The following is a 24,894-nucleotide window of genomic DNA, read 5'->3' as shown; positions in this document are numbered from 1 at the left end:
CTAAAAAGGTAGATCCAAGGAGGAGCCATGCTAAACAATTTTTGGAACTTGTAAACTAGTTTGGGGAAAAGTTTATTATGCATAAAGCTCTATGAATATGCAACAGGCTGATGTAAGGCAAAAGATATTTAAGGGGTATCTCCAAAGGTAACAGTGTGCTCTTGGCTGAGTGCCAAGATGCACCCAGCTGTAATAACCTTTGCATTATGGTCCTTGTCTCCTATTGTCCTTTATTAAACTTTTAACATTTTCTCAGGAGAGTGAACATGTTTCTCACTTTAGCATTGCCTTTCACAAAATTAGCTCCAGACATAACAAAAACATAGCAGAACACTGCTTGCATTTCTAGATAGAGCAGGTAGAACCACTTGTGTAAATAGATAAAATTAGATGTGTAGATTTTCTGTAAGAACTGACATTACTTTTGCACATTAGAATCAAGCCAGGATAGGTTTAGGAAGAATGCTTTAGAATCATGTTTTCAGGTGACTGGCTGATTTATGAATAAAATCTCTGAATTGGGATGCAGAAAAGAAGAAGAGGAAAGAAGAATAAAAAGGTGTGGAAGATACTGCTGGTGCTGCTACTTCTGCTCGGGACTTTGTGCCAGAAAGCTTTAAGTACAGAATTTAATACTCTGAACTCCTTGCCTTCGAGACTGATGTATTCATGCAATAAACAGTTTAGTACAACCAACAACTGCTCTTGTCTCTTTAAAGACCCAAGGCCCATGAAAAACTACAACTTTACTCAAATTTGTCCTAATTTTTATTTAATTCTTTCTAATTAAACATGAAATGGAAACCGTAGATTGGAGCCTACTGTGGCAGGATGAGACAGAGATGAAATTTATACCTCAATTTCAATACAGACAAGACTGATGCATAAATTTAAAAAAAACCCACATTATCTTAAATTATGAGGTTGAAGAGTAGAAAGAAGAGATGCCTGTGCCTATTAGGAGAGAGAGGGCAGCATTCTATGTGACAGCTTGTGCTGCATCAGGAATCAACCTGGCATCCCAGTTTGAGCTATTTGATTTGGATTGCACCTACCTGACAGATACTTGTAGGGTCTGGCTTTGCCCTTTCACTTTGGTGACATTTGGAGAATTTGCTGATATGATAAGTTGCAAATGAACTGAATTACAGCATGGCCCCTGCCCACAGTGTTTCCTCTTTCCCTCACTGATTTACCAAGCTCTCTGACTTCAGTTCCTGCCTGTAGTCTCATTTCTTCAGGATTCTCTTCTCATTTCTCAGCATACTCGAGAAATGAACCAAGTATTGGGACACACCCCTGAAACTCACAGCTGCTTTTAGCTTGTGCTTTCTCTGGATTGTTAGCAGGGTATCTTTTATATTTCTCTCTCTGAAATTTTATGCTGAGATCTCAAAGCTAGGGGAAACAGAAGTGAGATTTTTAGATGGCTTATTTTTAAATGTATAATATTTGTGTCATAACAGCACTAAAACTGGGATAAAACAATAGTCATAGCTAAGTATTACTTCTTAAACAGGAATATGAGATAATCTTCAAGGAAAAAAAAAAGCTGGTATTTATCTTATCAGGTAGCAATTAATAGTCATTCCACAAATATTTGGGGAAATCTGTGGGCCAGTGAACTCATTGAGATAAATAGGTTGTGTCAAATCCTTAGTGTCAGATAAAACATGAACTTTCCATAGCTCTTGTTTATTTTACTATATTGAACCAGGGCCTTCCTTACATTTTAATTTTCCATTCATTTTGTCTTTCTGTTTAATGCATCTATTTTACTGCTGCTGGCAGGAGTTTCTTTCTTCTTGCTGGGGAATCAGACATTATCTGATTTATTTTTCCTGTATATTGGAGGAGATACCTTCTCCAATATTTTACATAGTAATGTTTCCTCTCTATATAAACAGATCATAGTAGTGAAAATTAATGCATATTCCTGTTAAGAGGATTTGTTTCTGTGTCCCTTTATTAGTGTCGATGTATTATCCAGTCACCTAACCTATAATGTCACAAAGAACTGCTATTTTATACCAATTAAAATATTTAAATGTAGAAGACTTTTGAAATTTAAAAAATAATAACTGATAAATATTGTGCAATATTTACTACTCCCAAAAGTCTTTTTTACAGAGAGACTGGAAATCCAACACTGGAAATTTGAGGGGGAAATGTCTGAGTGTATAGTTAAAGCAACAGTGTTCTATTTGATACTGAAATACTGACGAGCCAAACCTTTTCCTCACAAAGGGAAATATTCAGAGGACAATGAGGGTCAACTAACTAGCATGGAGCAATGGAAAAGAGTGGGAGAGAAATGAAAGACTGAAATTTTCCTGAAGACAACAGCAGGGATGTATATGTAGAAGAAATAGTCAGACATCCTTGTTTGTGCAAACGGGGCTGGAGTCATCTTCTGTGCCCTTCCTGTGAGTCACGGCTACAGGCAGGTTTTATGGGGTTCCACTAGATCAGGAAACCCACAGAGGAACTGTGTCCTAATTTATGTGTTGAGGCACACCGTGGCACAGTGGTGTCCTGGCTGTGTTACCCCATTCAGCATCTCTTCTATCACATCAGCTTCCCAATATGACGTGCAAGGCAAGGTTAGGGCAAGGAGAACACCTATGAAGTTCCATATATCCACATCACTCTGAGAGCTCCAGATGCAGTCCGGAGGTGGTATGGCTCCAGATTCAGACTGGGGAATCAGAGGATATTCCTTGAAAGAATGATAGTCTCTAAAAACATAATATTATTTTTAGCTGGTGCACCAGGAAGGGGAAAAGGTGAGCTGAGGTCTTGCAAATCCTGAGTTGATTTATTTTCCAACCATTTCCTGTTGGATCTCAGGTCACTTAAACCATATGTAAACTTATGTAAGAGGCCGGGGGCTAACATAGCAATTTCCATGCAAAATTTGTAATTTACTAATAGAACTTTTTGAGTTTTTGCAGACCCTTTAACTTTTGTTGTTCCTGTCAACCATTTATGGATCTTGGGTACTCCCTTCCTCTTAAGGGTGGGACATCACAAAATTGTTGGAAGGTTTTGCTAAAGGCATAAATGTAGTAAGGTTTTGAAAACATTTTTCTTTAATGAAGACTGATTACATAGATAGATTCCTTGGTAAATGCCTTTTTATGTACTTCACACAGAGTTTTAAAATAGGTTATTATTCCTAGAACTGAAATTTTACATTTTAATATCTCCTATTGTATCCAGATCAGAATTCCAGAGGGAATTGAGATGAAAAGAATTTCTACTCTGTAAGGGTTTTTTATTGTGTTTTTACTATCTTACCAAGCCTTACAGTTTGGGGATTTTTTAAAAAGTAACCATTTTAATCCAGCATTCTGAATAAATTTCCCATCTCTTTATCATAATTGGAACAAAGGTCTTCAGATTATTTTCCACATGTAGTCAAACACTGCTGTATGGCTTTGAAAAATCAATTCAGGCACAATTTCCAAGCATATGAGAAATTTTGATCAATAAGATGGTAATCAAAAAGAATATGTTTTGTACTTCTGTATCTGCCTACCCTCCTAAGATCTTAGAGCTCTTTGAACACTGAAGGAATGAAGAATATAAAATATATTGAGTAGGTAACATTATTTTAATTTAAAAAATTGGGAAGTCAAAGCGTACAAATTTGTAACCATTTTTTAAATGTCCTCTGTGGTTTTTTTAGTCAACAGCTTTGTCCAAGGCTCTGATTCAGAGCAGTTTATAGCCTTTAATTTTGTTTAACCCTTGAATGTTCACGTCCATGTAGTCATCTGGAAGAGTTACTATTTTTTGTTGCTGTGTGTTCCTCATTCTGAGACCCCTCCACTTCGTGTTTCTCCCTGACCTGTGTCATAGCTCAGACAAGGCCCCCAGTCAGCAAGTTTCCTCCAGGGCCCATTGCCATGGGTCCTGCATTTTGCTACTATTTTCTATTATTCTTCCAGGGTGTTTTTGCTATCCTTATTCCTGTTCTTTATCTAGTTTAAGTTTAGGGGATTACTTTTTGTTCTTCCTTATTTTCGAAAAGAGATGTCCCAGACTTCATCCTCCTACAGGAGGAAGATACGGGATTTAGAATTGACATGGTTTATGTGAGGCTGTGCTGAAAGAGGGTCAGGTTTTGCTGCAGTAGTGCTTGAAGGGGGTGCTTGTTAGCAGCATGTTTGTTCAAGATATGGGATACTAAGTCTATGGCTAAGGACTTGTCAGAAATTATCTCACTTCAAATAATCTAGATAAAAGATTTGATCACGAGTTCATGATGGTGCCACAGGTAGTCTGACCTACATGCAAGGCTTGTCATGGTAGAGGGAACCTTGGACTAAGGCTTGGTGTTCCCATCCAAGGTCAAGAACTGTGCTTTAGGTGAAGTCCATCCAATGGAATCAGGAAACTTATTTCTTCCTGCCACCAGCACCCTGCCCTCATGCCATGGTCCTTGGCCACCCAGAAGCCTAACAGTGGTGATTATTTTGCCTTGTGTAGTTGCTTCAACTCTAAGAGAAGGGAGAAGGGGCATGAGTGCAACACTGTGAATGTAAGCATTTCCCAAAGCTGTCCCAGCCACTGTTCCTGCTGTAGGGCAATTACAGGCAGTGGAGTGGGCTAGATTTGTTTAAAGTGGTGTTTCCCTTGTTTGACATCAGCTGGAGAAGACTCCTGCAGAGAAACCAGCTACATCACATCAGTCATTCTGGTTAAGACCATGTTGCAATAATTGTGTTGTGTAGATTATGGTTTCAGTTCTGCAGAAAAGAGCTTGCTCTGAACAGCACCCGCTTTCATTTCCTGTCCCTGGTGTGCTTGGCATCATATTGTTACTGTCAGTGTTATTGCCACTGCATTTATTCTCTGTACATGGGAAAAAACAATACAGCACTGTCTTCCACGTGCTCTTTTTCCTTTTCTAGAGCCTTCTGGGATATAGTGTCCCTTCTCTGTCTTTCACTAACCTTTCCAGGTCACATTGTCATTCTCAAGAGTCCAAGCACTCATCAGCAGAACCTTTCTAAGGGTATGCTGAAAAAAGGGAGAAAGGCTGGAAGAAATAGGTAAAACAAAGCAAGATAGGACCCTCTTAATTCTACACATGAATGAGTTATAGCATGCACAGACAGTTTTAAGTCATCATGAGAGCAGTGTGTGCTGGAGATAACTTCCACTAAAAGCCATTACGACTTACTTTTCCCATCCCTACCAAAACACAGAATCCAAGCGGTGTCACCAGGTCCACGGCGAATGAGGAACAAACTGCAACAGCAATGAGAACTCCACAAAATTTTTATAATTGTAGAATAATTCAGGTTAGAAGGGACCTCAGGAGGACTCAGAGTCATCTATGGGATCAGACTGTGTCCCTCAGGGCTGTATCCAGTTGGGTCTTGAAATCCTCAGAGGACAGAGGCTCCACAACTTCTCTGGACAATCTGTTCTAATGCTTGATTGTTGAGAATTTCTTCATGGTGAAGAAATTTTATCAATGTTCAGACTGATACACCTTTTTAAATTTTAATTTGAGCCCCTTACTTTTTGCTCTTCTGCCATGGATCATTTATACTCTTCTCTTCTCCAGGGAATAGAATCTCAGCCTCTCTAAATGGACCATGAGCAGCAGCTCCTTGATCCTCCTGAACCTACTCCTCATAAGACAATAAGTAAAATCTGCACCAGATCTTTTTCAGCACGTGCCTTGTAACAGGAATACAATCAATCTGGACTCCTTCTACTCCTCAGGTACTAAACAGAGAAGTATTTACACAAGGTTGGACACTCAATCTCATAAAGATTCATTGGGAATGATGGAGATAAGGCTCCATCTGCACTAGTGCTAATTGTTCTTTTATAGCAGGATATTTCTTGCGTGCAGCCATGACAATGCTTTGCTTCCTCTGTGAATGCAGAGGTTCAGGTCCCCTGAAGATGTGGTATGACAGCCTTGTCAGGTAGCAGTCCACAGCTCACAGCTTCTTAACTCACTCCAGGAAAATGCAGTCTCAGACAGATTAAACAGACAGCTGCAGCCCCTCACAAGTTGCACTAACACATTGCCCTTTGCTGCTTCCAAGGCTTTCCAGAAGAATATAATAATTCACATGGACTTTAGCCTAGTCTGTAGGCATACAGTGAAACTAAACAACCCTTCAGTTTCCAGGTTTTATATAAATAATTATGTGCAATGAAGATGTGATTGGGGACTTTAAAGCCAAAAGAAGGTTTAAGGAAAATAAGAAAAAAAGGGAGTGCACAGGGAATGAAGAAGACAGTGTCTATTTAAAATGATCCTTGTGCCATTTTATCTATCAACTTTTGCACAGGAATGCTGAATCAGATTAGATTTTATACAACTACTCCCAAAATAGTTGGATATATGGCAGGTATTTATTGTGTGCCAAAACTCCTGCCAGCCAGTTGTCAGATGTCCTCAAGGAATCTCCACTACCCTGGCCTTGGGACAAGTTGTGCAGCAAAACTTAGCTGTTAAATGTCTGAATTCTGCTTTCATCTGGTGTTTGAGAGGGATGGTTAAAAGCTGAGCATCTTTAAAGGAATTTGAAAAAACAGACATTCATCACTTGGCAGACTGTATCTCAATTTAATGTATCTGACAGACAAATATATCAGCCTGTATCTCAATCTAAAGTATCTGACACACATGGTGTGATAGTAGTTACCCTGGGGTAAACACCAGTAATCTGTGAGTCCCTATGAAAAATCTTTGTGGTGTGATTGTAGAAGTTTGTAACTATCTCGAGTGATGAAATACATATACTATATGTATAAAATATATTTTAAATGCAGTTTTTAAAAAATAAACATATATTGATTCACCTCTCTGTGCCTGAAATAAATTACACATAGGAATTCAGTGGAGCTACTATTGCCATAATAGTAAAAAAGAATGCAGTATGTGGCAAGTTAACTGACCTCTCTATTTTATTTCTGCCTGATGAGGGGGCACAACTTGTGCTAATGATGACATTTTCACAGTCTTCAGCATCTAATATTACAGTAAAATGTATCTATGACTCAAACCCTCTGGCACAGTATATAACTTCCGTTTAACATGAAATGTTTGCCAATGTTTCACTTTCACATTGATATTTATTCTTTTTCCAGGGATGTATCACTCAGATATCCTATGTGTGTGATTAAGGGGATCTTTGGCCATCACATCTGCTGACAGCAGAACTTACTGCCTTAGCAATTGTGTAATAGTACCAGTTTATTTCCACTTTTGATTTACTCAAAGTAGGATTATGGATCAGCATTAAAACAAGTGCCTGGCTACTGTAAACAGTATTCCCTGAGAAGCTGCCATGATTTTCTTCATTTAAAAGCATATTCTGAAAAAAATGTTTTGATTTCGCAGTGCACTTGCTCTGGACAGCAATATCTGAAGGTATTTGAGGGCTTTATAACTGCTACCAGGGTTGACATAATTCTTTATAAATTTAGAGAAATGCAAAAAAAGTTGTCAGAAATTATTTAGATGAATAAATGAGTGAAATGATTTAATTATAGCAATCATTGTGCCTTCATATACATTTGCATTAGTGTGAAAAAAAATTAGGCGTGAGAACTCTCAAGTCAGCCACCAGAAGGAAGAAGGATGGAATACACTCAAATATCCCAGTTTTGCAGGCTGTCCTTACTCACTTAAACCTCTCTTAATCCTCACCCAAAATGGACACAGCTGGTGCAGGCCTTGACAGCTCTTACATGATACAAGGAGATTGCTGTCCCAGCTCAGAGTGTCTCTACACAGAGAAGTTGCTTGAGAAACTTTATGTAGGCTTCGGTGGTCCCAGATTTCTGTTTAAAGAGAGTTGCAGCTACATCAGTCTGACTGTGGGCAGGGCTTTGATATCCATTTGCAATTCTGGCAGATTCCCTGTTACACACACACACACACACACACACACAGCCACACCAGCACTGCAGCACTGAAACTCATCTTAAAGTAAGAATGCTCCTCCACAGGCAGCAAGCTGGCAGGTTTCCTCCTTTGCAATGCTCCCTGAGAGATGGACAGACACACAGCCTCTTTTTAGATCCCCTTCATTTGTCAGAATAAACAAGAAAATGATCTCTGATTATATTTGCCTCTACTTTTGAAGATGCTTGCTACAGTTTCTAAGTGAAGTGAGCCTGCTGCTGCTGGGCAGTTAACCCTCATGTCCATGCTTTTGGGCATGTTCTGTGCTGCTGAGCTGTGCACCTTTCGGATGGAGAGCTATAAAGGTATTTTAGTAACCTTTTCTCATGCAGGCCAATGTTGCAGAGATACTCATTGAGAGAAAGCTTGTTTAAAGTAAAACTTGCAGTCCTGTGCCAACAGGAGTCCCCCACAGAAGTGGCTGTACGAGTCGTGCCACTGTCCTGGTGACCATCCATCCTTGCCACCGTACTGCTGCACTGGGCAGGTGTCACCAGGCTTCATGTGTCACCAATTTGCAGTGTTGGCTTCTCTGGGGTGAGCCCATGCCTTGCTGCCTGCCAAAAATTATTCCAGCCTGCCCTGAAGGAAACCATAGGGTGAGCAAACACACCCGTGAGTGAGCTGTGCCAGAGCAGGGCCATGGGGGGAGAGCAACAAAGGCCATGGCGTGCAGTGGGGTGGAATTGCTCAGGGTGTCAGGAATGACAAGGGCAGCACAGCAGAAACAGAAATGTGGGCTGTCACATGCTCTGCTTCCACCCTCTCACACCACCCATCCCATTGCATGGACTTTTGATGGAACAATTGTGACTGCAGAAAATATGAAGAAGGTGAAACTGGGAAGGAGGAAGGGTGGAGTTTCATATTAAGTGTCTAGATGTTTGTGCTCCTTTTTCTCTTAATATCCAAATCAAGTATCAGAAGCTTGTGTGGTCTGGGAATGATTTAAGTAAAATATCCCAATTCTGGACTGTTTTGTCTGTGACAACTACATACAAAACTGGTTTAAATATCTTAACTGTGTACAAAACACTGTCCTACATGAGTATTTTTTGCATCTGCAGGAACAGTTTGTACTGACTATTTGAGAATGCCATATCTATGTACAACCTGATCACTTCTGCAACCACTAAAGCAGCAGAATCGCATGAGAATGCCAGGGACAATCCACCCGGGATGTTAATCATCACTTACACATTTAGATATAAAAAGGAGATGAGCTGCAGCAGGAGCTACCTGGGGGAATATGTAGAACTGTCAAAAATTCCTATCTGGAGAAGTCCTGAGTGTTGATTACTTAATTATAAAGATGTGTTGAGGAGTTCAGACCTGTTTTCAAGGAAATCTCTTGTCTCAAACCAGCTTTGCTATCTCATCTGTGCTGATGACAAGCTGGGATGTTCCTGGAACACCCAGGGAATTCATTAATTCAGTGTACAGGGTGTGCAGAGGGGCAGAGCCCTGATACCCACCTCTGCCACACTTATAGCTATGGGACAGACTTGAGTTTCACACTTAGAACTTACTCCTGCCACTTCAAGATGTTGTCCTGGTTGTAGGATTTGGAAATCTCTGTTCTTGAATTACTAATTGAAATATTTTTTTCAAATTGAGCACACTTCCAATTCATTCTGGATCATACAACTTCCCCTGAAATATTGCAATATTTTCCAAAGAAATAAATCAATGTTAGCTATTATGTTTTATTTATCCAAACCTATGAATCAGTTCTACTATTTTAGGGGAATAACTAGCCTCTGTCACATTTGTAGCCAGACAGCCTTGTAATGAGTTGTAATTAGGTGTAAATTATTATGGCAACTGTTACATTAACTTTAGGCTTTTCTTCATCTAAGTATTAGTAGATTTCACTGTTTGTATGCAAAATCAGCCAAAGCTGAAAGGGAAAGCAAAGTGGCCTTGCAAAGCCTCTGGATATCACAGTCTGCTAATTTCTTTTGCAAAGGTAAATGATTATTGCCTCGTGACTCTGTTTCTTCTGCTCTCCATGTTCCTAGAGACACTTTATCTTTCCAAAGTGCTGTTTTGCTCCATCCCTAAGAATTGTGCAGGCCTGCCCCAGACCTGCCACATGGTACACTGAGCTGCAGAGGTCCTCCAAACTCTGCTAGACTGTAGTGTTCAGAATCAATAGTTTAAATACAGACCTTGAGAAAGACAGTGGACCTGCCAATATTGCTTCAGGGAGGTGTTTCTGTTACCACACTGCCTTGTGCAGTCTCCCTTTCCTGCAATAAGGAAGAAAAGACTGCCCAAGGGATGAACTCCATGACGGTATCCACAGCAAGTTTAGCCTATGTTTTACTAAATAAACAGCTCTCAAATTGATGCAGGAGGGCTGAATTGGATGATAATGTGACAGGGCATGTTTTAGTACAGAAAAGAGAAGTACAGCCACTCCCAGCAACCCCAACAGTAGAGCTGCAGCAGCTCAGAGGTGCCCTGAAGGGTTGTCCTGCTAGCCAGTGGGTCAGCAGCTGCTGCAATACCTCATCTGGTCTCCTCGAGTTAGGCAGGGAGAAAGAGGAAACCATAGTACTGAGAAAAGGGGTGTGAAACAGTAAGAGAAGTATTTGGTAAAAGCCTGAGGTCAGGGCATCAGTGGGGTTTTCACTTCTGGTTTGAGTTTCTAGGAGCGAAGGTCCGTAACACCCTCTGTGTGTAAGTGAATAGTGCCCAGCTGAGTGTGGCTTCACTCCCAATGAACTCCTGTGAAATACTGATGGATAAATGATATCCAGTTTAATAGCTGGCTGGGAGAATGGAGTGCAGCACTGTTTTGTTTCAACCAGCAATAACCCTGAGCAAATCAGTACCATCTGCTCTCAGCTCAGAGCTTTCCTGATCAGCATAAAATAAAATAAATGCTAAAGTTTCAGAAAATAACAGCTACCCCCAGAATTGTCAGGCTGGCACCATATGTCAGTCTTCCCTTCTAGCAATGCCCCCAGAGCTATGCCCATCATTACTCAGAAGTGACAAGGTCTGGATCTCAGGCCTGAAATGTTCTCACTCACAGCTTTGGTGTTCCAGCAAAAACAGAACAAGAATTTTGTCATGCTATTAAATTATGTTCGGCCTTGCTAACCTCCAGTGATAAATGGCTCCATCTGAATATAATGCTGCCAGCCTCTTTGCATCTATATGAAAAATAGTTATAACATGTCTTAAGGACCTGTCAGGGAAAGAGCTACAGCATTTTTATGCAGGATAACTCCCTGAAGAAGCAGGATGAAATAGAACCACCTCAAAGCTTACAGCAGGAAAAAGCATTAGAGACAGTCCAGTGGAAGATGGGTCCCAGAAGGGCTCAGGGACCCACAGCAAACAAAGAGACTTTGTTTCTGTCACACAGCCATGCCTGCTGAGGGGTGACAAGCCCGTGGAACTGAATCAGGAGCAGGAACAATGAAATGGCATGGAAGAAACCAATTTCTTATTTTTTAAATAGTAACACCCTCTCTCCTACAAGTAAACAGGAGTTGGAGCCAGCCCATGCTGCAGCCACACAGAAACTTGGTGGCGGTGCTGTATTGGGCTTGTGGTCAGTGGGAAGGGGCACCATGGAGCTCAGCATGGGCTGACCTGTCCTGGTAGGAGGCAGGATCATGGAAGCACCTGGGAACCACATGAACTCAGTGGCTGCTGGTTAGACTGACCACAAGCTGTGTCCTCTCCTGGAGCCCTGGGAAATCACAGTCAGAGTTAAGAGTCCATAAGGGTTACACACAAGTTTTTGGGCCTTGAGTCCCTAAGATAGGAATAAATTAAATATTGTTTGAATTCACCAAGAGACACTTCATACTTTTCCTTTACAACAACTCATGGTTTCTCAACACCCTGTTGAGGTTTGTGCTCCACCTGCTCACTTAGGTGATTTGAACATAAAATGGGGCATCTCTTCTTAAAACATATCCTTGCACAAAAGCAAGCTCCAGGCTTGTTCCCTGCCTCTCCCAGAATCTGTCTGCTGGCTGATACTGCTCCTGCCACCAGCTGGGAAACAGAGGGATGTGAGCTGCCATCTCCACATGTGCTTCTGGCTGGCTAGAGCCTGCCCTGGCTGCGTGGACCACGTGCCCACAGGTCTCCCAGCCAGCACAGCCTTTCCCACATTGTCATTCCTGGTGTCCTTCACCAAGCCAGGATGATGCATATTCCAACTGGGAAGGGAGGAGGAATCTGGAGTGTAAAAGAGTGTTCTTTAATGTGCAACCCTACTCAGACACAGTGAGCTGTGTTCAAAGAGGGTATGACATGCTTGTTATTGCAGAATAAATATAATGCTAAGAGGGATTTTCCCCCCAGTAGTCCAATTTTAGATTTTTTTCCTGCACTGTAGGCAGACAACTTTTAAGTGAGAATGATTATTTGTCTCCATGTGATATGGGAAAAAAAGTTGATTTAATCTTGATATAATCCCAGTTCCTTGTCAGGGATCAGTTTCAATCACAAGCACTGGGTTTAGCTGCATGGAGTTTCTGAGTGCCTTCTGATATTCAATAAATCCCCTCATACTGAGCTCAGCACATCAGCAGGAATCCAGTTGGGTTTTACTTCACATCCCAAGAGCACATCCCTTTAAAAGTACACCTTCTCAAAGATGAACTTCTCATTCAGCATTCTACTGTTTCAGTGATCTGAACCCTAAAGTTACATATAATCTTGACATGTCACACTCAGAATCTATTACAATCTGCCAGAGTCTGCCAGTCAGATCTGGGCTGTGTGGTAGCTGGGAGAAGGTGCAGAGGCAGAGATGGCAGAAGGAGGAGCAGCAGCAGAGGTTTGACAGATGATGTGAGGAAAGTCACTGCCTTGCAGCTATGCAAGATTCTCTTCTATGGGAATGAAGGTACTTGTCTCAAAGCAATCCTGAACATAAAACCTGGGTATGCAAAATTAATTGTTGAGGTTTTGGGAGGGTATTTAGACTGCCTTGACTCAATCCTGCAATAAAGTTGCAAAGAATAAGGTCATACTGTCGCTATAGGACACAAGAAAGCACGATGCGAGTAACCTGCTATTTGCAAGGTAAAGAAGAAAGTTTATTTTCTGACTCTAACTTTTATACTTTTCCAAAGGTGACATTGGACTGGAGAGTGAATGGGCCACCTCTCCAAAGACATTGGATAAACTACTAATACATCAAGTTTCTTTACTCCCATAAAGGAATGTAAAACAATATGTTGTGGGAAAGTTTTTTAACAGAATGTAAACTTAGAAAGCTTTAAAAAATCTTAAGAATTAGAGCAACAGTCATACCATATCCATTGCACTTTACTGAAGATATTCTTTTGTGTTTCTTGTTTCTGAGAGTCTGTAGACAATACTTAACACTTTTCTAATGCTGAGGCTACATTTATGCTAGTAGGAAAACCACTGTTCTCTGGCCTGGAGCCCTCCTGGCATGTCCATACAGCCAAACTCCCCACTTGCCAAATCAGAGGCTGCACCCAAACAACCTGCAAGGACCCAGGCTCCTGCCAGCCCGTGCTTTGCTGGGCACATTACAGCCTGTCCAGAGCTCTCCCATGCAGGGGTCTTCCTGATGATTTAGTTGCTGGTGCTCAGGCCTCAGTTCTGGCTCCATTTTTCTCTGGGCTTTAGACTAAAGCCCCAGGTGTTGCATGGAGAAGGCTGCTCTGGTTTGAAAGGAGGTGGTGAGTGGTGGGGTGCCGTGGGGTGGGCTGCCCCCTCTGTGCTCTGCTGTGCTGGCTGCAGCGTGGCCCCTGCTGCCCAGCTGGACTGACAGGCAGGGGAAAGCTGCCTTTGGAGCACCATCACTGCCCCTAAACCACAGCAGGGATGGCAGAGCTTTCCTGGCATAAATGTGTGCAGAGGGAAAATGATTTATGTTAGGAATGGTTTTCCAGGGAGGAAGAGGAAGGATGTGCTGGAGCTGAATGCTTTCTCAATAAAGGCAGAATTGCCCTGAGCTGGACTTCTTACAGGAATTTAGGGAATCATAAGAGAACATGTGGGCATGATGGTGGCAGTATCCCAGCTCAAGTGACTGCACAGACTTGCTCCTTCAGATGGGACAGAGCAGCCACAGACTCCAGTGGCTGGGAGGGAGGAAGGAGAAAGAGAAACCCGTGCAAGGGACTAGATTGTGCAAGGTATTGAAGGTGTCTGTAAAGGAGTATGGAGCAGGACAGGATGGTATGAGGCAGTGTCAGGTTTCAGGAAAGGCAAAAGAAGAGGGTAGATCAAAGGTAATTACTATTTCATCCCCCAACAAAGCTGTATGGTGCTTGGCTCCTTATCTCTGAGTCAAGCCCTACTTCTCCCCTCCCTGTCCTGCCCACTGCTGTCTCCCATTTTTGACTTTTCCTCATCTTCCTCCTCCCCTCATCCAGTCCCTATGCACTGTCTCTATATGTGTTGAGCATTTACTGAATGTGCCAGGCAGTGGCAGCCTGGGGATACCTTGGCAAGAGTGGGGTCTGTAGCCTTCACTAGAGACCACCCAAGCCTTATTTCACTATTGGGCTAATCGTGGTCAGTGTGTGTGCCACGGCATGACACCAGTGCCCTGGAGGAGGATACATAGAATTGGAAGGTCACTGTGCCTGTGCAATGGCCCCCAGCTGGGATTTCCCAGAGTGCCTTCAAGCTTGCAGAGACAAGTGTTTGGCAACTTGTGCTGAGCATGAAAAGGAGCAGGCAGGAGTCAGTTGCAAGGTCTTGACACTTTGGATGTCCTGTGGAGTAATTTGTGAGAGAAGTGGTGGGAATCCATTGTTTAACCATATGCTTCAGACCTCCACTGGGTTTGAGCAAAGCAGCTTTTTTGAAACGGCATAAACTAAAGAGCAATGTCAAAACAAATGGGAACTGTTGAGCATTTTGCAAAGCACTTCCACCAGTGTCATCACCCTTGCTGAGTTCCTTTAGCAGCCACATGCACCCAGTCCTTGCTCTCCCAACTTCTCAGAAAGACCTTACTGATTTTAGAGGTACATGGATGGAAGCCTGCCAAGAGGGTCTTTTTGCCTCATTTTGCAAACCCAGCTTTCAAAATTAGTGGCAGCCACCTTTTAGAGTGTAGAGAAGCTGTGATTAGTTCTCCAACCAGTCAGAGGCTCAGATGAGGGAAGGAAAGCCTTGGGGCCAAGGGGGGCCCATGAATGAACGTATTTCCCAAAATGCATCAAGTTTTGTTTTATCACAGCAAGATTGTGAATTGACATATTTCCCCTCCCAGCACAGAGATGTCTCAAAGGCACACAAAAGGTTTGTGGCAGAAAGTGTTTCTGCTTGGCCATCTGGGCTCCAGTGCCTGAGAGGGGATTTGGCTAACCCTGAGCATGATGCCATCTGCCAGAGCCATCCATTTCTCCTTTGCTATCTGTGTTATACTCTTTTTATGTACCCACAGCAAATGGCAGACCACCTGTGTGTTATATCTTTTTAAAAGAGCCCCCAACTTGTCTGGCTGTGAAATGCAGGATTAGTTGAGAAAAGTTTTCTTCTGGGCAGTGTTATTTTTTAATGACCAAAGCTGAAGTCATACACAGACCCACACCTGTATTTAAATTATGCTGAGGGCATGAACAACTCATACAAGAGCACATGTGACTGATTGTGTATTTTTTTGTAAGCTCAATGTCTGTTTTACTGCAGTACCAAAAACCCACAGTTGAGTTTAGGATGCAATTGTGCTAGGTACTGTATGGATGTGATGAGGGAAAGCTGTTTTACATTGAATACAGCTTGAAAACTGAGGACTGTCTGTAGCTAGAAGTGCCAGTGATTATTCCACTTGGTTCAAATGATTTTGCCTCTCTTTTGAGAATATCTCTCTTTATATTGCAGTGCCAGTCTCATCTCAGCTATCCCAGGCTCCAGAGGGAGATGAAGTGTGTTATTTGTCATGCTGAAGGGAACATAAACTGCATTTCAGCCAAAAGGGCTATTCGAGGGAAATGACACCACCAATAATACACTCTTAGCTGCAGAACAAGCAAACTCACATTGGTACTTGAAATTAAGAGTGAAGCATCTCAAATCACCCAGACTCCTAAGATGGGAGAAACAGCCAAGTCCTGGTTTCTTGCACATGTTTTGCCTGTATCTGTGAGTGAGGACTATCTTTTAGAGTGTTTCCTCTAGAGATAGACAGTTTTGTTTGAAAAAAAAATCAGTGCTTCCAGACATAAATCTTACGTTCATCACAGCTATTGACTGATTCACTTGGTGTGATCGATGGGATAGCAAATGGTGAATGTTTAATGGAGAGCACTCCACAATTGGTCAAGGTGACTGCAAAATATTTAATGTTCTATTGCAATCAAAGTGTTTGGGAACATCCCTTCTTTTGCCCTTGTATTTGTTTTTTCTCCCATCCCTTGCGGTGTGTGTCATAAGAATCTCTATCTGGGCCTTGACCATGGCTTTGGCAGCTCTGATTGTAGTACAGCTTCTCCAGCTATGGGCTTGAATGACAGTAGAATACATATACATTTGGGATTTTTTTCAAGGGAAGGAAAGAAACTAATGATAGTTACTATTGTAATTCAATGTTCCTAGTAACTGGTGCAAAACCATTTTATTCTGTGTCTCTTTAAATGGTAGTAATTGTACTTGTGCAGATGGACTATTTGTATTTATTAAAATGACCCTATCAGAAGAGCAGCTTAAGCACACTTCAGCCATGTGAGCAGAACCATCAAGGTCATGATGAGGCTGTCTTCGGGGAAATACTTCAACCATTCAGAGAAGTCTGCCAAGGAACTTTCACAGCTCTGGAATTGTTTGCCAGCTGCTCATCTGCCTACTCATGTTGTCTTCCTCTCCAGGCCATTGCCCCATACTATCACTTTGTGTCCCTGCCTGCCCAGTGCTTTCCAGAAGTCAGACAACTTCACAGAGAGGGAAGACTCTGTGCCTGCAAGGGAATGGCAGCACTGAGCAAGCCCCAGTGAGTAGTTAGGATATTGTGCAGTCAAGGAGTTGAACTGCCTCTGCCTGCTGAGGAGATGTTATGATATGACATAATTCCCCTCGCCTTGCTGCTTACTTATTAAGCTGTGTTTTGAATCCTGTGGTTTAGACCAGAGACCATATTTTCTAGAGACAGCTGGCTTAGCAAGTAACAAGAAGGTTGGCAAGCTACCATGAGAAGTTGAACAAAAAGGTGATTTTCATTCTCCAAAGGCTGCTGAGCTCACTGCTGATAAGGTGCCAAGCACTTCCTAGCTCATAGATCTGAACTCCAAATTCACAGGCCTCCTGAGGAATTTAGGAGCCACTGTTAAGCCTATTAAATCCCCCTGATGTTTCTAACAACAGCTTAGATTTTACCACTAATAAAATAAAACTCACAGTTCTTCTGGAATTAGTCCATCTTATCTCAACAGCTGAAAGAGAGCTTGGCTAAAAGGATAAAGTCTTTTTTTTCCTCATTCTATCAATGTATTAAGCTATTCTCCTTGCTTCAGTCCAAAATCAGAGTGCTCTGAGGTACTCTTGAGTTCCTGTTTTGGAGTGATTCAGAGAGTTACTGCTGTGGCACTGTGGAACTCATGTCCCAGAGCAGGGGCAGCAGAACTTGTGCAGTGAGGTGCTCGGCCACCCTCTGGGTGTGTTCATGTGAGTGCTGCCACTGGCTCAGGTTAACTGATGAGGGGACAGGGCTCAGGTTAACTGATGAGGGGACAGGCTCCTCTTCAGCTGTTCCCTAGCTGGGAGCTGAGGATTAGAGCAGGCACCTACAAGAGATGTCATAGGAGCGCAGAGTCACAGTATGGATGAGGTTTGAAGGTGCCTCTGAGATAAGTTGGTTCAGCCCTCCTGTTCAGCTCCAGCTGGCATCCCCAAGTCCTTTTCTGTAAAGATACCTTCCAGACAGTTGATCCTCAGCCTGCTCTGCTGCCTAAAGATACTCCTGCTGTGGTGATGGACTTGGTGTCTCATGAAGTTCCTGTCCACCTATTTCTCCAGCCTATGCAGGTCCCTCTGTGTTACAGTGAGCTCATGGGCACTCTATTTCCCCTTCCCCGGGACCCTGTGACTCTGATCAAGATAACCCTGGACCCCTCCTTCCTGCCCCAACGGCGTTGGCAGAGAGCCAGAGAAGCTCCCCCTGTCCAAAGTCTATATAGACCCCTGACATTTCCTGTTCGTCCTCTTTTGCCCCACTCTCCACATGGACATCACAGAATAAAGAGAGCTGAACCAACATATATCGGGGTAAGAGCCTCTTTTGGAAATCTTTGCCTTCTCCTGATATTCCTCCCCTCAAAGCCTCGGATCTCTGGGCTAGCCTGATAATTCAGGGGGCTGAGGGGGGAGAATGTCACCTCTGAATATCAGCAAAATGTCCTGGAGCATCATCCACTTTTCCCAGACTGCTGACAGTGCACTCTTTCCCAACATCCAGGGCATTAATGAAGATATTTGGCAGAATTGACCTCTGGGGTAATCAGCTAGTGAATAGCCTAAGATGGGACTTTGTGCCACTGATCCACACCTCACTGTGCATTTATCTGTCCATACTTCACTGGTTTGTCTAGAAGAGCTTTGGGAGACAGCATCTAAAACCTTGGTAGCATCAAGAAAAACAATGTCCACTTTGCCTTGTTCTTTACTGATGAGATTTGCCATCAAGAACCACAGGCACCAGAGACTTGTGGCAAACACTCTTCCTGACCTGGCAGACACCAATCACAGCATTGCTCACATTGGTCAGCCCTCTAATCCTCACCCATAAACTCTCAGCTGGCTCATTGTACACCCCAGACACAGCTCTATTCAGTGTCCCTGCTCTTTCCCATGAAGGGCAAGACCCCTCCCTGCTTTTCCAGCCTGTCCTTCCTGGAGAGCCAATATCCATCCATGGCAGCACTTCAGGTGGTGAGCTGTCACCATGTCTCACAAATCCTCCTGTGTTATTCCTCCTGTGTGCTCCCCATGCTGTGTGTGCCGGTGTACAGGCACCTCAGAAAGGCAGCCAGTCCTGCTGGTTTCCCAGAAAAGGTGGGAGGTAAATTCCCATAATGCTGCCCTCTCAGTGCTCCCTTATTTCTCTGCATCACTTGTATTACATACTGTATTCCCTGCAGGTTATATGCTGCTGATTGTGAGGTGAGGTCTAGGACTCTTTAAAGACAGCCAGATTTCCTCAGGCTCAAGATTAAATTTCACATTCCCTGGCCCTTAGTCACAGAGGCTGGAGTGGAAGGAGGCTGTGGCATAAGCCATGGGTCTCATCCCAGTGCCATCTTCTGCTGGGGACTGCTCTGCCTGCAGACCATGTTTGCAAAGGCCTGGAGTTATTTCTGACTATGTGTGGTTTCACTGTAATAAACTTCTGTAATGTGATCATATCTGATTGATGCTCTTAGATTGCCTGCCTCATTCTTGGAAGAAATTTTGGCACACTGGTATAGGGGTACCTGAAACTGTCTGAAATTTTGTGACATGTACAGAATGAGGGATGCTCCTGCTGGAAACCAAGTCTGATTTTTGGTAGATAGAAGATGGAGGAGCTGGGTTGTTTCACTGCTCTGCCTTTGGCTTCCTGGTCATGACATTCCTTTACAAGATCAGTGGAGGATAGTAGCAACTTCCTGGGCCCCCACATATGTTGTGAAAAAATATTTACTGAAATCATAATGAGGAGCAATGTGGGATAAGAGTCTAAGAGGAAAATAACCTGTTATGGGTTGTTAAAGTGCAGGAAATAGAACCCTCAAGCAAGAGAGGAAGGATGAGTTTCAACAACAATAGGAACCCTGCCTTGAGGTCAGTTTGAGTCAGAAAAAAAAGTGCTCCCTAGCAAGATGGGATGAAGGATAAAAAGAACTGTTTAAATAAAATTATAAAATATATAAAATAATTGTTCTAGAATAATTGCTGAAATGTGTTTTAGAATAACTTTTTAGCTGACAAGACATGGAGCAGAAATTCAAGGGTTGGCATATGAGAATTCTTCTTTCAGGAGAACTCCTTGTAAAAGTTTCAGAGAAAAATGCATAAAATGTAATTCATGGGATTCTCTGAAAAAAAGTTGGTTTTGCATAAGAGGGTTCAGCTTTTATAATTTTATTTTCCCGTGCTTTGAAAGCTCTAAGCAGTGCTCATTGCAGACAGGTCACTGAAGAGATGTGGGATCACAACAATGGGCTCCACAGCCTGCAGCTATTACAATGGGTTTTTCCTTATTTCCATCCCCAGGAAACAAGATGTTTCTGTTCAATTTTTGCTCCCAAGTCAGTGGATCACTTTGAGGGAATTGCTGCTGCAGATCTCCTGAATAGGAATGTATGCTATGAGACAGTGTTTCATGGGAATGTCTTGGATGTGGGTACAAGATGCATTACTGCACATAAACAGTGTGACTTTGAAGTGTATCAGCTGCTTCTGGGTTACTGTTTATGCCTATAGTCAGCAGTAAAAACAGTAAATTTTGAAGAGTTCTCAGACTCGGTGTCCTTGGAAATGTGAAGCATTAATGTATTATGGAAGTCAGCACTTGTCTTGTCAGGTGAAAAACAGAAACTGAAATTCATTTCTGACCTCTTCTGAGCTATCTTACTGGGTGTATGTGGAAAATCACCTTTATTTCATATTGTTTCCCTGTCCATCATCTCATCGAGGCTTACTGCATGTTAACAGCACATCTGCTGAGAAAGGACACAAAGCTGCTTTTGCAGCAACCAGAGTACAAGAACCTGTGTTTGGTGATCAAGGGCCTTCATTCTACATCTGTATTTAAGAGAGGTAAACACAAAGTGAGCAAATTCTTTGGTGTCTGTTCTGTAGAGCAGAATGTTTCACCAACATCTGGTCTGAGACTGATGGATAGTGGGTATCAATACAGTCACTGTAGACCAACAGATGTATTTTTAATCTCCATAATCTGTCAGACAGAAAGCCCAGTTGAGGACAATAAAAAATGACATGATTACATGAAACTGGACGCACATATTTAATGACAGCAGTAATAAAAATTTTTCTTCTGTTCACTTCCATCCCTTCTCCATCCTCTTCCTAAAAATATGCCAAAGCATTGCCAGTTTTCCATGTGAAATGTTTCCACCAGGAAACCAAATACTGGCTGTCACAGTTTATGTGTTACAAGCTCATCTCCACCAGTTGGTTTAACCAGCATGAGAAATGTCCCTGTTCATGTGGCAAAGGGAAAGTTGCAGGGAACATTGTCTCAGGTAAACTTTCCCCAAACCTACTGTAAAATTAATTTGAAAGGGGTGTGTACATTACATTCTGAGCAGAATTTGACCAACATGAAACACAGAAAAAGCCATAACTGATCAAGATGAATCTCAAGAATGGTTTTCAAACAATACACTGTGATCAGATCAATTTATAAAAATGGAAGCAGAACCTTGGGGACTACAGGAGAGTTTTAATCTTGGTATTTACAGATATTTAGTATTTCTTCCCTAGTTAGAAAGCGGAAAAAACACAGTCATAAAGTACAACAGAAAACCACACTTTCTTTTGGGATTTTGTTTTGCTTTTATTTTTAGAAGTTTGACTGACCTCAAATGTTTTAAGCAAAATGTTGACATGAATATTTTAGGAGCACTGCTTTTTGCTACTGTCAAATCCAGTTGTGCTTCAGGAACTGCAAAGTCATAGGCACCTCTTGCTCTGAAGGAGTAGAGCAGGATTTCATTCCTAGTCTGAGGAACTGGATAACTTATTCTAGCAGCAGTTGGGTAAACAACCTAGGTAATACATAAAGATTATCACAGGCAGAAATGACATGTGGTAAGGCTCTACTAGAGTGTTTGATGGATTCCAGTGTTTCCAAGACTGTTACATTTACATATGCATTATACACTTTTGTACCCATGCAATGTATTCACATGCACACACATGTACTTAGAGACACACAACTCTGCTGTGTTTCCTCTATGCAATACAGATATTTACTTTCTTTGTCTCTGTGCTCCTGGGAGAAGCAACTCCTATGAGAGGAGCTGGTGTTGTTACAGGGTGAATATGTGAATTTTTTGTTAATGTCAATGTAGTAGGGAACTTCTTCTAAATTTCCTTTCCTCTGCTGACCTGTCAGCTGGATAGTTTTCTTGAAAGCTGTGATGTAGCAATTTAACCATCAAGTTATTTACACACAATTGCTAGTATTGAACTGATGACCTTTAAAGGACTATCAGGATGCCTATAAAAGCACATGCACTGAAATTCAGTTGATTATGTAAGCTCTCTTGGGAAATCCTTCATGATTAGTATAAACTCAGCTCACTTCTGATAAAGTCTTACCATCATTTTGGTCCTAAGGAGATCACCCAAACCTTCAATGATGCAGAAAGGTTACAGCCAGTGCTACTTGTAGTTTGAGCTGCTGGATGTGGCTGTTTGAGTCTGCAAAATCCAATTATGAGACCAAAAGAGTAGGGTGGCAAGTACCTCATGATGGCTGCATGGCAGTCCGGGTTGACCATTGGATGCTGTAGTTGTACAAAATACAGTTTTGCACAGATTTCAACAGCAAACCCATTTAGAAAATACTTAATTTTCAACTGATGTTACTCTGAAGATGGTTATGAGCACTTTTTTCCATCCCTGTCACTGTCCCATGTGGAATCTTTCCCCCAGCATGAATAGAGCTTTTACCTACAGCAGTAGCAAAAATTGTATGAAAGTGTGTACATGCAGAAGCAGTTCAAGATCCAATTTCCATGAGGGCTCAAGGACTCACTTGCATTAAGCCAGCTTTGGAACAAAGGCCCTGCAAAACTGCCTTGAAGACTATAAACACAGGATTGTTTTACTTCATACACCTACGTAGCCTCTTAAAGCCAAAGGAATTGCACAGGCTTAAGATCACCATATACACACATAATCTGACAGTCTAGGACCATACAGGGGCTGGTAACCTGATTATGTATTCATACTTGATATAAACATTCAGGAAATCAGACACCTTCTGATCAAGGTCATTTTTCCTGGAGTAGAAATGTGTCATACAATCTCTTCCCTGACCTTACAAAACTCAGTATAGCTCAGTACCAAAGGAGTACCAGGCTTCTGACCCTGGTTTTGAGGGCTTCATGAAGCAGGGGCCTGAATGTGGCCCCTGATTTCTAATTCTCAGAAGAGAAATATTTCAAAATACTTTAAAATCAAATTTTGCTACTTTTTTGTTCATGCACACTGAAATAGCTGAGTCCAAAGCCATATACTACAGGCATGCACATATCCCTCATTATGTTTTCAAATAAATGCACATGCATATGGAAAAGCTAGAGAATAATGCATAAGTAATAGTCATTACATAATGATTTAATCCAGTGATACATCATCGATTGTAGCACACATAGCAAAGTGCTTGGGTTTTCAGTTAATATAACTGAGATAAAATACCTAAGAGCAGTGCTCTTGACATTTGATCAGTGCCATGTTTTGAGTTTCTGGAGAAGCCTTAAAGGTTAGTGCTATATTTCATCCTTCCAAGCTCTGCATTTGAAAGCTCAGTCCCACAAAATATTACCTGGTGCCAAGGAAAGGCAGTCATTTTTAAAATCACATTCTGATATAAGCTGTGTAGAATTCTCGGAATCTTCTTTGCAGACAAACTCATTGTCTTCAAGAATGGCATAAATCAGGGAGGAGAGGAGAGGAGAGGAGAGGAGAGGAGAGGAGAGGAGAGGAGAGGAGAGGAGAGGAGAGGAGAGGAGAGGAGAGGAGAGGAGAGGAGAGGAGAGGAGAGGAGAGGAGAGGAGAGGAGAGGAGAGGAGAGGAGAGGAGAGGAGAGGAGAGGAGAGGAGAGGAGAGGAGAGGAGAGGAGAGGAGAGGAGAGGAGAGGAGAGGAGAGGAGAGGAGAGGAGAGGAGAGGAGAGGAGAGGAGAGGAGAGGAGAGGAGAGGAGAGGAGAGGAGAGGAGAGGAGAGGAGAGGAGAGGAGAGGAGAGGAGAGGAGAGGAGAGGAGAGGAGAGGAGAGGAGAGGAGAAGGAATTTATAAGCCCCGGATTAGAACCTGGCCACCAAAAGAGCAAATGGAAAGAAATCCAACCAGGCAGGGCAGAAGGTGCGGTAAAAGATCATAATTTTCAACCCACAATAATATAGGCTGAGAAGTAGAAAACCAAAACCAAAACCAAACCAAAATACAACAAACAAAACACACACACACAAACCCCCAACAAACAACAAATCAAAACAACAAAGAAAAACAAACCCAAAACACCCAAGGAGATTTAGCATCCCCTGGAGGGAACTCATCGGCTGACTCAAAATATCTGGAGGAGACAGGGACTGGAGGAATAATAGCTTATGGATGAAGGGATACCTGGTTTAAGGCAGCTACTGGGCATTGGGCCAGTGAGGAAACCCTCCTCTGGACCTTGTGTGCACTGTCAGGCCAGCTTCAACCTGGCTGCAGAGGGAAAGATGATGGGAAAGCTGTAAGGGATGTACTCCTTCTCCACACCCTGAGCTGGCCTGGGAAGAGAGCTTAGAGAACAGCACCAAAGTGCAAATAAGCAAACCTGGTCTGCATCCTGGGAAGGGCTAAAAAAAAGAGATTGTGGTGAACAACTGTTGCAGCTGTGGGGTGATTCCTGCCCCAAGCTGGAAGAAACATAAGGGAAGCAGAACAAAAATATCACTTTGGTGATACCTCTAACAGGAAGACTGAGTCCCTGGCCCTAAAACTGAACAGAGTCATGTGAAATGACAGTGGGGGGATATGTGTGTTAGCATCATTTCTGGTGAAACACTGGGGCAAATGGTTCACTAATAGCTGAAGTCTGAGCTGCTGAGAACTGATGGCAAGCCATGTGCTGGCTGGAAACAACAAACTGTCCTACAGGCAACTGTTGTGACTCCTTAGATGACACAGTCCTTGTCCTAAAATGCTGTCCTTCGTGGATTAGAAGAGAACAATACATATGTAGAAATACTAAAAATACCTCTGCCTCCCTCATGCCT

General features: G+C 42.4%; 1 long non-coding RNA gene across 1 annotated transcript; it reads right to left on the bottom strand.

The window, feature by feature from the left end:
- Positions 1 to 164: 164 nt before the first annotated feature.
- LOC146763504 (uncharacterized) lies at positions 165 to 23,635 on the bottom strand. Its single transcript, XR_014951767.1, has 3 exons — positions 23,457 to 23,635; positions 22,226 to 22,413; positions 165 to 21,669 (listed from the first exon to the last, which is right to left on the bottom strand). It is a non-coding gene; the product is annotated as an uncharacterized LOC146763504 (long non-coding RNA).
- Positions 23,636 to 24,894: the final 1,259 nt, after the last annotated feature.

This window comes from Lonchura striata, chromosome 1A (genome assembly GCF_050655825.1).
Source record: "Lonchura striata isolate lonStrDom1 chromosome 1A, ASM5065582v1, whole genome shotgun sequence".
Taxonomy (NCBI): Eukaryota; Metazoa; Chordata; class Aves; order Passeriformes; family Estrildidae; genus Lonchura; species Lonchura striata.
The sequence above is the reverse complement of the archived record's forward strand: the minus strand, read 5'-3'. Positions and strand labels throughout refer to the sequence as shown.